Here is a 14270-nt window from a genome sequence, read left to right as displayed (position 1 = left end):
TAACTCTTATAAAACTATAGACATACTATAACATTCACATAAGTATTTCATACATTAATATAACACTTATATTAAACTTATGAAACCCTAATCTCATGCATACTATATATTATAACTAATTTATAACATATTCTAATGCATGAAACATACATCATATGCACATAGTGTTGGGGTTTGTGCCCTAAAGTCTCGTGTCCAGTTGTTTGTAAACAACTTTGTATGAACACTTGTGATGTATATATAAATGATATTTACTTTACTACTTGACTTTGCACATTTAGATGTTTAATTTTACCACAAAACAATAAATTTAATATCCCTGGTTATCAGTATGTAACTTAAGCATGTATGTGGTGACATACAAATGGATCATGTCTTGAGTGATAACCAAAATGGTCTGTAGTATATGCATATAGGAGGGAAACCTTATCCTGGTAACGCTATGGATGCAGCTCTCTTTGTGGAATGGTCACAAGTGTTGTGACTTGTCACAGATGGTCTGATCCTAATCATTCATGTAGGGGACATGCGAGCGGGGGCATCCTATACAAAGAGTTTATATAAGAACTGACCACGAAGTGTTAACGTCTCGTTATATAACACCGTTCATGACTGAGACTTCACTTCACTAGGATGACCATAGGTAACACGACCTCAATCCTAAGTGAGTTGGGAACTCTTGCCATTGAGGGCGGTCCTTTGATCTACATGGGTGTGAGTGGCCAGAACACCGACTCAAACCTACCATTTTGAGGATTCTTTTGATTTGGGAGCTGGGAACTCAGCTTCACAAGATGAAGTTCACTCCTTCCCTAAAGTAAGGGTAAGTAGATAGATTGCTCTCTTAAGGACTGATCCCGAGACTTGAACAATGTGGCGCCACACACCTTCTCATGGCCCAAGAGGTGTTCACACATAGTAGGACTATGTTCTATTGTTTATTAGAGGGATCAGTGGTACCTAAAGAGGAAGATGTAATTACAGGGGCAAAACGGTAAATTGGCCTACTGTAACTACGAGCATCTGTAAAGGGTCATCATACTGATGATTGGTTATATCCAATGGACAGAGAACTATATCTATGGCAAGAAGAGTTCAACTGTCGGTCTTTAGTAGAATACTTGGTAGTTAACGAATGGTGGATATCGTGACTAAAGAGTTTAGTCAACTGTTCACGCACCGTTGGAGCTTCGAGCCATAGGTTCATAAGGTCCCCTTGGTAGCTTGGATACAAGTTAAGAATCGCATTTTGGGTCAGTTTGAAATGTTCAAATTGACAAGAGAGAGTTCGATTATATATGATATAATTGAACGAGTTAATTAAATATGATATAATTAACTTTATGTATGAGATACATTAATTTGGAAGAAATTAAATATAAATATGATTTATATCTAATAGAGGAAAATATTATAATTAATATATAATATTAATTTATATGTTATGAATATTATAAGATCACATTCATTGGACAGTTATAAAGGAAATGGGAAGGCGCATCTTCTGTTCTAAATAACGGATGAGTGCATTATAAATCTCGACGTGTGCAGACATTGTGAAAAGATAGTGTCATCATTTAGAAAATCAGTGCCTATACAATAGTGATTGCACGATCGCTTACATATATGATATTGCTAAGCAATCGTATACCGATTACACTATCGCGCGCTATTACCTAAACGATCGTTTACCTTTTCTTAAGTGATTGTTTAGCTCCCGATATTTACTAAACGATCGTATAGACAATCGCTTAGTTTTTCCTACGTGGTCGTTCGGACGATCACTCACCCTTTTCCTACACGATCGTTTAGACAATCGTTTACGTTTCCTACACGATCGTTTTGACAATCACTTACTTTTTCTACACGATCGTATACTTCCCCTAAACAATCAAGCATCTTGTCTATGCGATAGACGACTGCATCTCCCACTCGCTTGATCGTTGTGTACGGTCTCTCTTCCTTCTTCCCTCTACCAAATGCGAACAAAGCCCACACACTTTGGATTCTCACTCCAAGAATATTGAAGGCTCTAAGTGGTGTTTTCTTCTCCGTTTCCTTCTGTCCGAGTGGTGATTGTTCGAGATAGACGGTTGGGTTTCAGACTCGCTGTGAAGAAGAAATCTTCAACTAGTATAATTTTTTGATCTCTTTAGCATTATGAAAGTATGTTTGAATGTATATGCGATAATTCTATCACAATGAATTGGAAAGATCTGCTTCCACTCGTAGGTACTCTTGAATAAGAGTTCTTTTACATACATCATATGCTTTCCTATGATGAGAATTAAAATCTATACAATATATAGTATAATAACATATGTTATTATACTATATATTATAACTAATTTATAACATATGCTTTCCTATGGTGGGATTTAAAATCTACATGGCATACAATATGCACATACATGTTTAATTTAAATATAACATACATCACATACATAAAATATTTAAACAACACTGATATAGATCAATTTTGACATCTTAAGCAAGCAATGAACTATTTATTACAAAAGCAATACAAAATGCAGCTTCAAAGTGCCTCTGGACCACTCGAACCGGCTCGAACAGGAACCGGACCGCCCAAACCGACCCTCCAAAGCTTCAGAAAGTTCTTAATCGGACCCCTGGTAGTTAAAACCGATCGAACTGGCTTACTCCCGCGAATTGGACCTGTTGTGGGTGTGTTTCTGGGCAAGGATGAGCAACGTTGCAACGCTCCATCCCAGTGTTTCAGTGCCTCAAGCTTCAGGATGAACAGCGTCACGATGCTGCGAAGGCAATGGCTTATTCTGCAGGTTTTGCTTCTGACCTTGCTTGCTTGATCTTCAATTACAGCCTATTTTCAACTCTATTCACTCCAATAAAATTAAAGACCCTTAAACATACATTAAGGCCCATCAACCAAGAGCCAATTACAAATTTAACAACTAAATCAAAGAGAATTCTAATGCCAAAATTGATTTATATACCATATCAGTCACCAAACATGCATTACTAGAAATTCACCCACAAAATTCAAGTTATCGTTAATTAAGTGCTTAAATCATGCTCTGATACCAATTGATAGGATAAACATGCATAAAATGGAAGCAAACAGAATCACTAAGAATTCTAATTACACTTAATTTGAGTTCAGAAGCATGCTTAAAATAATTTTCATAAAAAGAGGGTTCCATATGAGTACAACTTTGTAGAAATACTCTTGATCCTAGCTGAACTTCACGAATTCGGTCTCCAAATTTCTAGTAGACCACCAAGAGGGACTTCTCTATTATTCTCAACCTTGGATACAGTGGTGAAAACTCTAAATTGAGTTGAATTAAGGTGAAAAATGGAGAGGTTTGATAGTTAAACAGTTTTTGCTGAAAACTTTTCAAAGTTCAGATTGCATGAATGAATATTCTCAAAAAATGAAGCTTTAATCAATCTCAAACATGCAAACATCACTCATTCAGCAATTTGACACTTCAAATTGCACTTAGTGAGTGGCCTAGGTGTTAAATTTTGAAATAATCCATTAAAAACCCCCAAAAATGGGATAATTCCACCAAATGCATTTCTATTTTTAATTTAATTCAGTTTTTCAACTTAAATTAAATTAAAACTAAAACTCAATTTCAAAAATTGAATTTTCTTAATTTGAAATGATTTAATTTAATTTAAATAATTAATTAAATAATAATTTAATATCAAATATTAAATTAATAAAACACCTAATTTAAACATGAATCCATATTCATGTAATCAATATTTAAATATTTTAGACTATCTATTTTTACATTTAATTTCGATAAATTTAAATTTTATCGAATATAATTATCCAAACCCTAAATTGAATTTGAACATTTCAAATTCAAATCCTAATTTGGAATTTGAACACTTCAAATTCACTCAATATTCTAATCCATGATGTAATGTTTTACGAGCTAGTAGTGGAACCTTATGGATCTACAAATCATGAGCTCCAACGATTTGAGATTAATCGATTAAACTCTTTAACCTGAATTAATCCATTTTCATTAACCACCGAGACATACCACTATAGCTCGATGGATGTACTCTCCTCACTGTAGATATATTTCTGTCCACTTGATTTAACCATGATCAGTAAGTCGATCTTTCATAGGTCATTCATATTTGCAGCTAGGTCAAAATTATCATTTTACCCCTATAAATACATCTTGCTCCTTAAGCTCCCACTGATCCTCTATTGAACAATTGGTTTATAGTCTAACTAATAAATCATGTCCCTCTCAGTCATGAGAGGGTGGGGCCCCTTTATTCAAGACCAAGAATCAAAACTTAAAGGAATAACCTATCTGCTAACCTAAAACGGGTAGGAGTGAATTCCATCTTGTAGGACTATGTCTCCAACTATGTATCTGATCTTATCCCCAAAATGAGAGGCTTGTTGAGCAATGTTGTTGAACTACTATCATCTATGCAGATCAAAGGATAATCCCAAATAAATAGAAGTTCATAGTTAGCTCAGAATTAAGATCGAGTTATCCTAGGTCATCAAATTGAAATAGTCAATTTTAACAATAAATGGTCGTTATAAAGAAAAATGACTATTTCGTGGTCTGATCTTATGCAAAACTCCTTTACATAGGATTCCCCCAATCGCTTGTCTCCACATGAACCATTTTGGGACCACTTCGTTTGTATCAGTACATAAAGAATGTCGCATCCATAGTGTCCCCAGGACGAGGTACCCAATCTCATCCATATACTTATAGACTTTTTTCACTATATACTATAACTTGATCCTCTTTTATGTCTCTATATAAAGTCACAGTATTCATACTATAGTGATGGATTCGTTTACTGGATTTTATAACATAATGCAATTTCAATAATACTTTTATTGAATAAATTCTTCAATAATATTTTTTTTAATAAATAAAATATGTTTCCATGATTATGAACTGCGAGTTTTAGGACATTCCCAACACCAAGCTTGTAAAATTGAAGGGATTGGTTCAGTATCTTTAAAATTCAAAGATGGGACTATGAAACTCCTTAGAAATGTAAGATATGTACCACTTCTCAAGAGAAATTTAATCTCCTTGGGAATGCTAGATGCAGTATGTTGTGAATACAGAGGAAAGGGAGGAACCCCTGAAATTCTTAAAGATTCTATGGTGGTTCTGTTGGGATTAGTGTCCTAATTCTCCTGGAGTCTCGTTGTTTGTAATGATACAAATTGTTTAATAAATAAAATAATTGTTATTTTATTCTAGTATTTACTCATCCAATAAACAAGCTCCTTGGTTATCTTATGTGAACTTAAGCATGTATATGTGATATAAAACTGGATCATACCTTAAGTGATAACCTAAATAGGTCTATAGTATAAGGATTAAGGTGGGATACCTGATCCTAGTGACACTACGGTTACGGCCCACTTTGTAGAGGTTTGCAAGTGTTGTAAACTACTACAAATGGTAGATCTTAACCATTCATATGGAGATGTGCAAGCGAGGGTGTCCTATACAAAGAGTTTGTATAAGACCGGACCACGAGATGACTATACTCTATATATAACGTCGTTAATACTAGAGACTTACATCTCATCTAAACGACCATAGATGACACGACCTCAATCCTGAGTGTTTTGGGAACTCTTGCCTTTGAGGGCAGTCCTTTGATTAGTATGGGTGAGAGTGGCCAAATTGCCAACTCAAAATGCCTACCTTTTTGGGGACTTGTCTGATCTAGTAGCTGAAAACTCAATCCACAAGATGGAATTCACTCCTTTCCTGAAGCAGGAATAAGTAGAGAGATTGCTCCCTTAAAGGTTGATTCTAGGGCTTGAACATAGTGGCCACAGCTTTTCTTTGGAAGAGATGACTCAGTCATAGTAGGACTATGATTTATGTTCATTAGAGGGATCAGTGGTACTTAAGGAGTCAGATGTAACTATAGGGGCATAATGATTATTGGTCGAGCTATACTTACGAGCGATCTGTGAAGGGTTGTCGCACTTCTGATTGGTTAAGATGGACACATAATATATCTATGGTAAGGAGAGTTCAGTTGTCAGTCTTTAGTGGAGTGCCTAGCAATTAACGGATGGTAGATCCCGTGACTAAAGAGTTTAGTCAGTTATTCACGTACTGTTGGAGCTTCAAGCTACAGGTTCATAAGGTCCTCTTAGTAACTCAATGGATTCAGTTGAGGATCAGTTCTTGGTGTTGATTTGAAATGTTCAAATTGACAAGAGATAATTCGATTATATATAATATAATCAGTATGATGTATGAGATACATCCAGTGGAGGATTAATGTAATTGAGATTTACATTACGTACCATGGAATAGAAAAAGAGCTATGATTTATATGTTTCATGAGATGAAATATTAATACTATAGGTTATAAATATAGTATGATAAGTTGGTTATCATTTATATTTATAATAATATTAATTATTGGATAATTAATTCTTTTTCTATAATATCCAATTGAGTGGGAGGTTATTGATGGTTTTCATGGTAACCGTGAGATAAAAGGAAAATTGTTTTCTTAATTTTAGTAATGTTGAAATTTGAGATTTTGTGAATTCTCTCTCGAAAAAAGAATCTCATGGAAGTTGTTAAGTAAATAGGATTTACTAAGCGACAGCTTGACAAAGTTAAACGTTCGTGTAGTGTTTCTATGTGACAGACACGCAGCTAAGCAACGAGCTAAATGATCGCTTAGCTTTTGTTAGACGATCGCTTAGCTTTTGCTAAACGATTTTTGCTAAACGATTGGGCATCGACCTATACGATAGGTTCAGTCTTCTCCCACTTGCTCAATCATTTACACGATTGTTGAATCCTTCTTCTTCTACCTCAAACCAAGTCCACATAGAGCCTACCCTAGGAATTCTTACACCGAGATACCAAGGTAGCTTTCTTGGTGGTGTCACACTTAACTCAACACCGTCGAGGTTCTGTGGAGGTCATTCGTGCTGTTGAGGTGTTCGTGATCGAGGCGATCATTAAGATCAAGTGTGCGAAGTTCGTGCAGTGTAGCGGTCATGTTGTTCGAGCGTTCGAGGTTGCTGTGTTCGAGCGTTTGTGATCAAAGAGCGTGGAGATGAGTCTATCAACGTTCGTAGCATTTCTCCTTGTTCATTTGTATTTTCATGTTGTAATTTCTGTAATGAATACATAACCGCTTGTTTCGTTTTATGACTGTAATTGTAATGTTCATACATGATTGTAATTTGGAATGATCTTTTGCTGCTCATAGAAATCCTCGTGATCAATTTCCTTCAGGTTCTGGTTGGAGAAAAGGTCAATGACCTATTTGTGGTCAGAGAAGTTAAAATGATGACAGGGGCCTATGCAATGACCACTGATGAATTGACAGAGGCTGACATTTGGGATAAGAGGTTGTCTCATATCAGTGCTAAGGGGCTGGATATTTTGTCCAAATAGGGTATTCTACCTAAGGGAATTATAGACTAGCTCACTTTTTGTGAACATTATGTATTGGGGAAAGCTACCAGACACAGCTTTATTAAGGCACAGCATTCAACCAAAGCCATCTTTGACACATTCACTCAAGTCTTTGGGGACCAGCCCCAATACCAAGCCTAAGTGGCTCCAGGTATTTACTTTCCTTTACTAATGACTTCTCAAGAAAAAGTTGAGTTTTCTTTTTTAAATCTAAAGATCAAGTTTTTGATAAATTTAAAGAATGAAAACTCGTGATTGAGAAGAAAACCTCAAAGGAAATTAAATACCTAAGGACAGACAATAGGCTGGAATTTTGTAGTGAGGAATTCAAAAAGTTTTGTAAAGAGACAAGAATCACAAGGCACAAAACTATTAGATTTACACCTCAACAGAATGGGGTGACAAAGAGGCTAAACAAAACCATCATGGAAAGGGTCAGATGCCTACTGTCTGATGCTATACTTAGTGAGAAATATTGGGCTAAAGCTGCTACCTATACAGTTTATACTCTAAACAGATGCCCAGATACATCCCTAGACTACCTAACACTTGAAGAAAAATGGTCCAAGCATCCTCCTAACCTAGAAAACCTAAGGGTATTTGGATGTATTGGATACATACATCAAAAGCAGGGGAAACTTAAGTCTAGGGCTGTAAAGTGTATATTTGTGGGGTTCACAAATGGGGTGAAGAGTTTCAAGATGTGGAATCTAATTGAGAAGAGATTTATTATCAACAGAGATATCACATTTAAAGAAAAAGAAATGTTTATGCAAAAGGAGAATGTTATTGTTGAAATCCCTAAGAGTCCTACCACTAGAATTAAGGTAGAGAATCCCAAAGATACATCCACAACTATAAATCCTCCAAGTAATTCAGAGGAATAAAATGGAACAACAGGTGAGCAAGTTGAAAGTGTTGAAGCTCAACCTGATTTGAATCAATACTCAGTAGCTAGGGACAGACAAAGAAGGGTGACTGTTTCTCCAGCTAGGTATACTGAAACAAATTATATGAACCTAGTTTTGAATGATACAATGGCTCCAAATGACCAAGAACCAGCTACCTTTGAAGGGCAGTGAGCTGCCTTGATGCAAGGAATTGGATTGAAGTTATATGTGAAGAAATGAAATCACTAAGTGTGAATAACACAGGACCCTAGCTCTTCTTCCTAAAGGATGAAAGCCAATAGCATCCAAATGGATCTACAATCTGAAGGAGGGAACTTTTAATGAGCAAAAGCCTACATATAAGGCAAGACCAATGGCTAAAGGATTCACACAAAGAGAGGGCATTAATTATTCTGAGATTTTTTCACCAGTTGTAAAACATACCTCTATCATACTATTGTAATCTTTGGTTGGTCAGTATAACCTAGAATTAGATCAGCTAGATGTGAAGACAGCCTTCTTACATGGACATCTAGATGAGACAATTTACATGGTGCAACCTAAGGGTTTTGAGGAAAAGGGAAAAGAGGACCTATACTGTCTTCTAAACAATCTATGGACTTAAACAGTCCCCTAGATTCTGGTATAGAAGCTTTAATGACTACATAAAGAGCATTGGTTTTCAGAAAAGCACCTATGACATATGTACCTATGTGAATTCAACCACCTATAAGAACAAGGTATATCTACTTCTCTGTGTGGATGATAAGTTACTAGCAGGGAGTTCTAAAGGTGATCTAACTTATGTCAAGGATCTTCTAAAGAAAGAATTTGATATGAAGGATATGGGTCAGTCTAAGAAGATCCTAGGGATTGAAATTAAAAGAGATAAGGCTTCCTCTACTCTGGGTATCAATCAAGCTAGCTACTAATCAGAGGATTCAACCTATCTCATGCTAAACCAGTATGTATTCCTATTGACATCATTTAAAATATCTTAAGCTAATTCTCCTATAGAAATAGACACAAAACATTTAGCTCAAATGAAAGTCAAGCAGTGGGCAGTTTAATGTATTTGATGATCTCTACAAGGCCTGATCTAACCTACTGTGCTAGTTTAATAAGTAGATATATGTCAAATCCTGACAAAAGGCATTAGAAGGCTACTAAATGGATACTTAGGTATCTCATTTGTTCTAAAAATGCACTGTTGACTTATCAGAACACACAAGAATCAAAACTAAAGTTGTATGGTTATGGTGACTCTGACTTTGCAGGGGATTTAGACAAAAGAAGATCTTTATCAGGCTACCTATTTCTATATGGTCCTAATTTGCAAAGTTGGAAGGAAAATTTACAATTAAACGCAACTCTATCAACTACAGAGGCAGAGTATATGGCGTTGGTAGAAGCTATTAAAGAGGCATCATGGTTAAAGGGCTTGATGGAAAACTTTGGTATATCACAACCAGTAGTTAAAATCTATAGTGACAACCAAAGTGCTATCCATCTTTCCAAAAATCCACAATATCACTCTAGGACAAAACATATAGACATTAAATACCATTTTGTAAGAGACAGAATAGAGCAAAGAGAAATAGAAGTGTTGAAAGTTCATACCTCTGAGAATGCTGCTGACATGCTTATAAAGCCTATTACAAAGCTCAAGCTAACTATGTGTCTCGAGCTGATTGGCTTTCAGTTGCCTGAAAAATGTTCAACATCAGATTTGGAAGGAAGAGAGCTACATGCATTGAGATCAAGGTGGAGATTTGTGAAGATTTTGATCTCAACGGTCCTATTTTTTTTAACAGATTACAAAATATATCTAACAGTCCATGGACTATACATATCTAACTATTTTACATTTACTATGATACTAGAAAAACAAAAGAAATCTATAAAAAGAAAGCAACTCATCTTCTTGTAGCTTTTTTAATCAAAATATTCCCTTCCTGTGGATGTGGGCATTTTAAGTCGAACCACGTACATCACTGTGTTCATCTTCTTCTTCTTATTCTCATTTGTGAATTGCATGCTTCATAATCTTTTATTTTCACCTGCAAAATCTTGCCAAAAGCACGAAGGGTTAGAGAGTGTTGAGAGAGTTTCAAAATTTGTGTAGAGAGAGAAAGAGAGAAATTACCTTTTACCAAAATTAATTTCCCATCTGATTCTTCACATCTTCACATCTGAGAGGAGATAGTGGTTTTCACTACGTGTGTTTCATTCAGCTGAATAACGTGGCCATTCCTCAACCCTTCTTTTCACCTAACTCATTTCTACAAGTTGGATTGAACTTCTCCTTGAGTTGGGCCTGAAAATATAAACATTAGCCCAACAGAATGACGTAATCTTAGATAGCTTTTGTGAAGTTTATTGATTTTGCTAAATATGTTATCTTTTCTTTTTCTTTATCTCTCCTCTATAGAAAGAGGGGAGCGTGATCTAAATATGGTACAGAAAAACCAAAATCGACATGTTATTCTAACTAAACAGAAAGAATTCACCTAGACAGAGAACCTACCGAGAGAACAATATTTATGTTTTTCCTAAGCGAGAGAACAAGTGGGCTAACTAATGAAAGTGCAACGTCTGGTTCAGTGGGAGATGGGATAGCCTATTTCATAGTGTGGTTAGTGCTCTTCTTTATCTTAACAAAAAATAGAGGTATGACTGAAGAGGATATGAGGAAGAGAGGCGAAATTGAAGAAATTATGAGTTCATGCCACGACGATCAATGACGGTATCTGGGGAATAAACATCAGCTAGACCACAAAGCCTTTCTTTACTTTTCTTTCCCTAGTTCTGGATGTTAGTTTCTCTCTAACTCTGTACTTATTTGCTAAAAAATGTAACCATTAAAGTTTCTTGTTCTATGTAGATTTGGATATAGAGGAATCAGGAAGATTCTAGCAAAAGGTATTATAAAATGGTGACTTAGAGAAGTTTTATTGATAGTTTTCTATTAGAACATGGGGATTGATCTACTCTATTTGGGAAACATTTTCAGAGATGTGGAAGAATATGAGGGCTTAAAAACTAGATCTCAAGATGAGAGCTTAAGCAACTACTTGAACAGCAAGGATGTAAACAAAACAATCAAACTATCTTAAGATCGCTTCTCCAGTATGCCAAATATGTATTTTTACTTTTCTTTCCTATCTTTTACTTACATTCAACTTAATTTTGACCCAAATTGATGAAATGATCAATTCTAATTTATGTTTCAAATTTTAGAAGGGAACACTTATAAAATGATTGAATTTGATATATATATATATATATATATATATATGCAAATCAAAACTCTTCTCTCTTTGTTTGGATGAAGCTGAAAGAAACGATGATGAAAGAATAAGTGGATCTAACATTACTTTATTAAGTTATGAGAGCAACTGTAAATTAAATCTCTCCTCTCTTTACTTTATCAAGTTTGAAGCTTAGATGGTTATTGTTCTAGACTCTCTCTTCTTAACCTCTGACATTACTTTATCAAGTTGTGAGTGAAGGAACTCTAAAACTAGAGAATCAATGAGCAGAAGAAGATCGTTCCAAATTTCATTGTGATAGAACATCAACATTTACAATCTAATATAGAAAAGTTATGCATCAAGTCTAAATTACAGCACGCTTCAAGAATAAAATACAAATTATCGAGAAACATACTTTTGAAGAACCTTTCTTCTTATATTTCCTCGATCCAACGGCAAAGCGTCCAACAACACGAACGCAACACAAGCAAACCAATGAACAGCACGAACTGTAAGATCCTCGAACACTATCGAGTAAAACTCGATCCTCGAACCTCAAACAGAAACTTGACACTAACGCTAGGCTACCTTGGTATTCTGGGTGTGAGAATCTAGGAGGTGTGGGTTCTGTATGGATTTGGTAGAGGGAAGGAGGAATTAGAAGATCGAGTAAACGATCAAGTAAGTGGGAGAATGAAGAAGTCTATCGTATAGACTTGGGTACCCGATCGTTTAGTAGCAAGTGACTATCGTATAAAATACTTGTTGCTTGATCGTTTACTCTCTCAAAGCTATCGTGTAGCTTTTTCTTCTTGCACGTTGGATTGTGAAAAATGAAAATGATTTTCATTTTATCCATCAGTTACTAAAACTAATTAAAACTTCCCACTAAGTCGGTTATTAGGAGAAAAAATCGAAATTCAATTATTTTATAATTAATTTATTATAAATAAATATAATAACTAATTTATCATATTATATTTATAACCTATAGTTTTAATATCACATCATATGTAATATATAAACTATAATTCTTTTTCTCCTTTATGGCATTTAATATAAATCATATTTATATTAATTCCTCCAATAATGTATCAAATACATTTAAATCAATTATATCACATATAATTGAATCAATTTAATTATATCATATATAATCAAATTCCCTCTTATTAATTTGATCATTACAAACTAACCCAAAAACTGATTCTCAACATGAATCCATTGAGCTACCAAGGGGACCTTATAAACCTCTAGCTTGAAGCTTCAACCGTACGTGAATAACTGACTAAACTCTTTAATCACGATATCCACCATCTATTAGCTGTCAGGCATTCCACTAAAGACTGACAGCTGCACTCTTCGCACTACAGATATATTTCTGTGTTCAACAGATATAACCAATCAACAGTACGATGACCCTTCATAAATCGCTCGTAAGTACAGCTAGGCCAATTTACCGTTTTTCCCCTGTAGTTACATCTAACTCCTTAAGTACCACTAATTCCTCTAATGAACAATACGTCATAGTCCTACTGTGAGGAAACCCTTCTCGGGCCAAGAGAAGGTGTAGCCGCACATTGTTCAAGCCCCAGAATCAGCCCTTATGGGGGCAATTTATCTACTTACCCCTACTTCGGGGAAAGAGTGAATTACGTCTTGTGTAGCTGAGTTCCCAACTCCCCAATCAAACGAATCCTAAAGTGGTAGGTTTGAGTCAGCAATCTGGCCACTCACACCCATGCAAATCAAAAGACCACCCTAATAGGCAGGAGTTCCCAACTCATTCAAGATTAAGGTCATGATCCTAGTGAAATAAAAGTCTCTGTCATGAACGGTGTTATATAATAAGACTAAACATTTCGTGGTCCGGTCTTATACAAACTCCTTTGTATAAAACATCCCCACTCGCATGTCTAATACACGAATGGTCAGGATCAGACCTTTTGTAGCACTTTACAACACTTGTAACATCTACAAAGCGGGTCACACTCGTAACGTCATCAGGATAAGGTTTCCCTCCTTTATCCATATACTACAAACCATTTAGGTTATCACTTAAAGCACGATCCACTTGTTTGTCTCCACATACATGCTTAAGTCACAACGATAACCAGGGATTTTAGTTTAATGGTTTGTGATTAATGCAATTAAAATATCTCATATTTCATAGACTGAAGTGAATAAAAGATTTAATATTATAAATCACTAAAATGTTTGTTCATATAGATGTTTACAAACTACAGGACCCTATGAGATTTAGGACATCAACCCCAACAATGAGTTCTTTTTTTTTGTAGTTCAAATTGAGCATGAAGCTTAACACTCTAATGTTCCTTTTTTTTTTTTTTTTTTGGATGAGTTGTTTTATTAATGTGTTTAGTTGGTATGATTATTGTTGCTACTAATTTTCTAGAAGAGGAGGAGAAGTTCGGAGTTGTTGTTATGGTGACTTTTGCATAGAAAATGCTTTAATATCATGGAGAAAATAAATTTCTTTTAGTTGAATCTCAAAACTTCATATCAAAACCTTATTGTTAAAAACATCGTTTTTCGTTTAAATGATAATGGCTCTGTATATAATATATAGTAATAAGATATCGAATCTTATGTCAAATATCAATACAGGCTGCAACTTAACGTGGTCCATGAAATTACTATTATATGAGTCT

The 14270-nt window shown here is 35.1% G+C and overlaps 1 long non-coding RNA gene across 2 annotated transcripts; it reads right to left on the bottom strand.

Annotated features, from left to right (window-relative positions):
- Positions 1-2367: 2367 nt before the first annotated feature.
- On the bottom strand, positions 2368-10521 carry LOC120085500. Of its 2 annotated transcripts, none has more exons than XR_005483973.1 (3): positions 10491-10521; positions 9965-10404; positions 2368-2854 (listed from the first exon to the last, which is right to left on the bottom strand). It is a non-coding gene; the product is annotated as an uncharacterized LOC120085500 (long non-coding RNA). The 2 variants fall into 2 exon arrangements; XR_005483974.1 differs by having other exon boundaries at positions 9965-10413; positions 10491-10517.
- Between the last annotated feature and the right edge of the window lie 3749 nt (positions 10522-14270).

This window comes from Benincasa hispida, chromosome 9, assembly GCF_009727055.1.
Source record: "Benincasa hispida cultivar B227 chromosome 9, ASM972705v1, whole genome shotgun sequence".
Taxonomy (NCBI): Eukaryota; Viridiplantae; Streptophyta; class Magnoliopsida; order Cucurbitales; family Cucurbitaceae; genus Benincasa; species Benincasa hispida.
The sequence above is the reverse complement of the archived record's forward strand: the minus strand, read 5'-3'. Positions and strand labels throughout refer to the sequence as shown.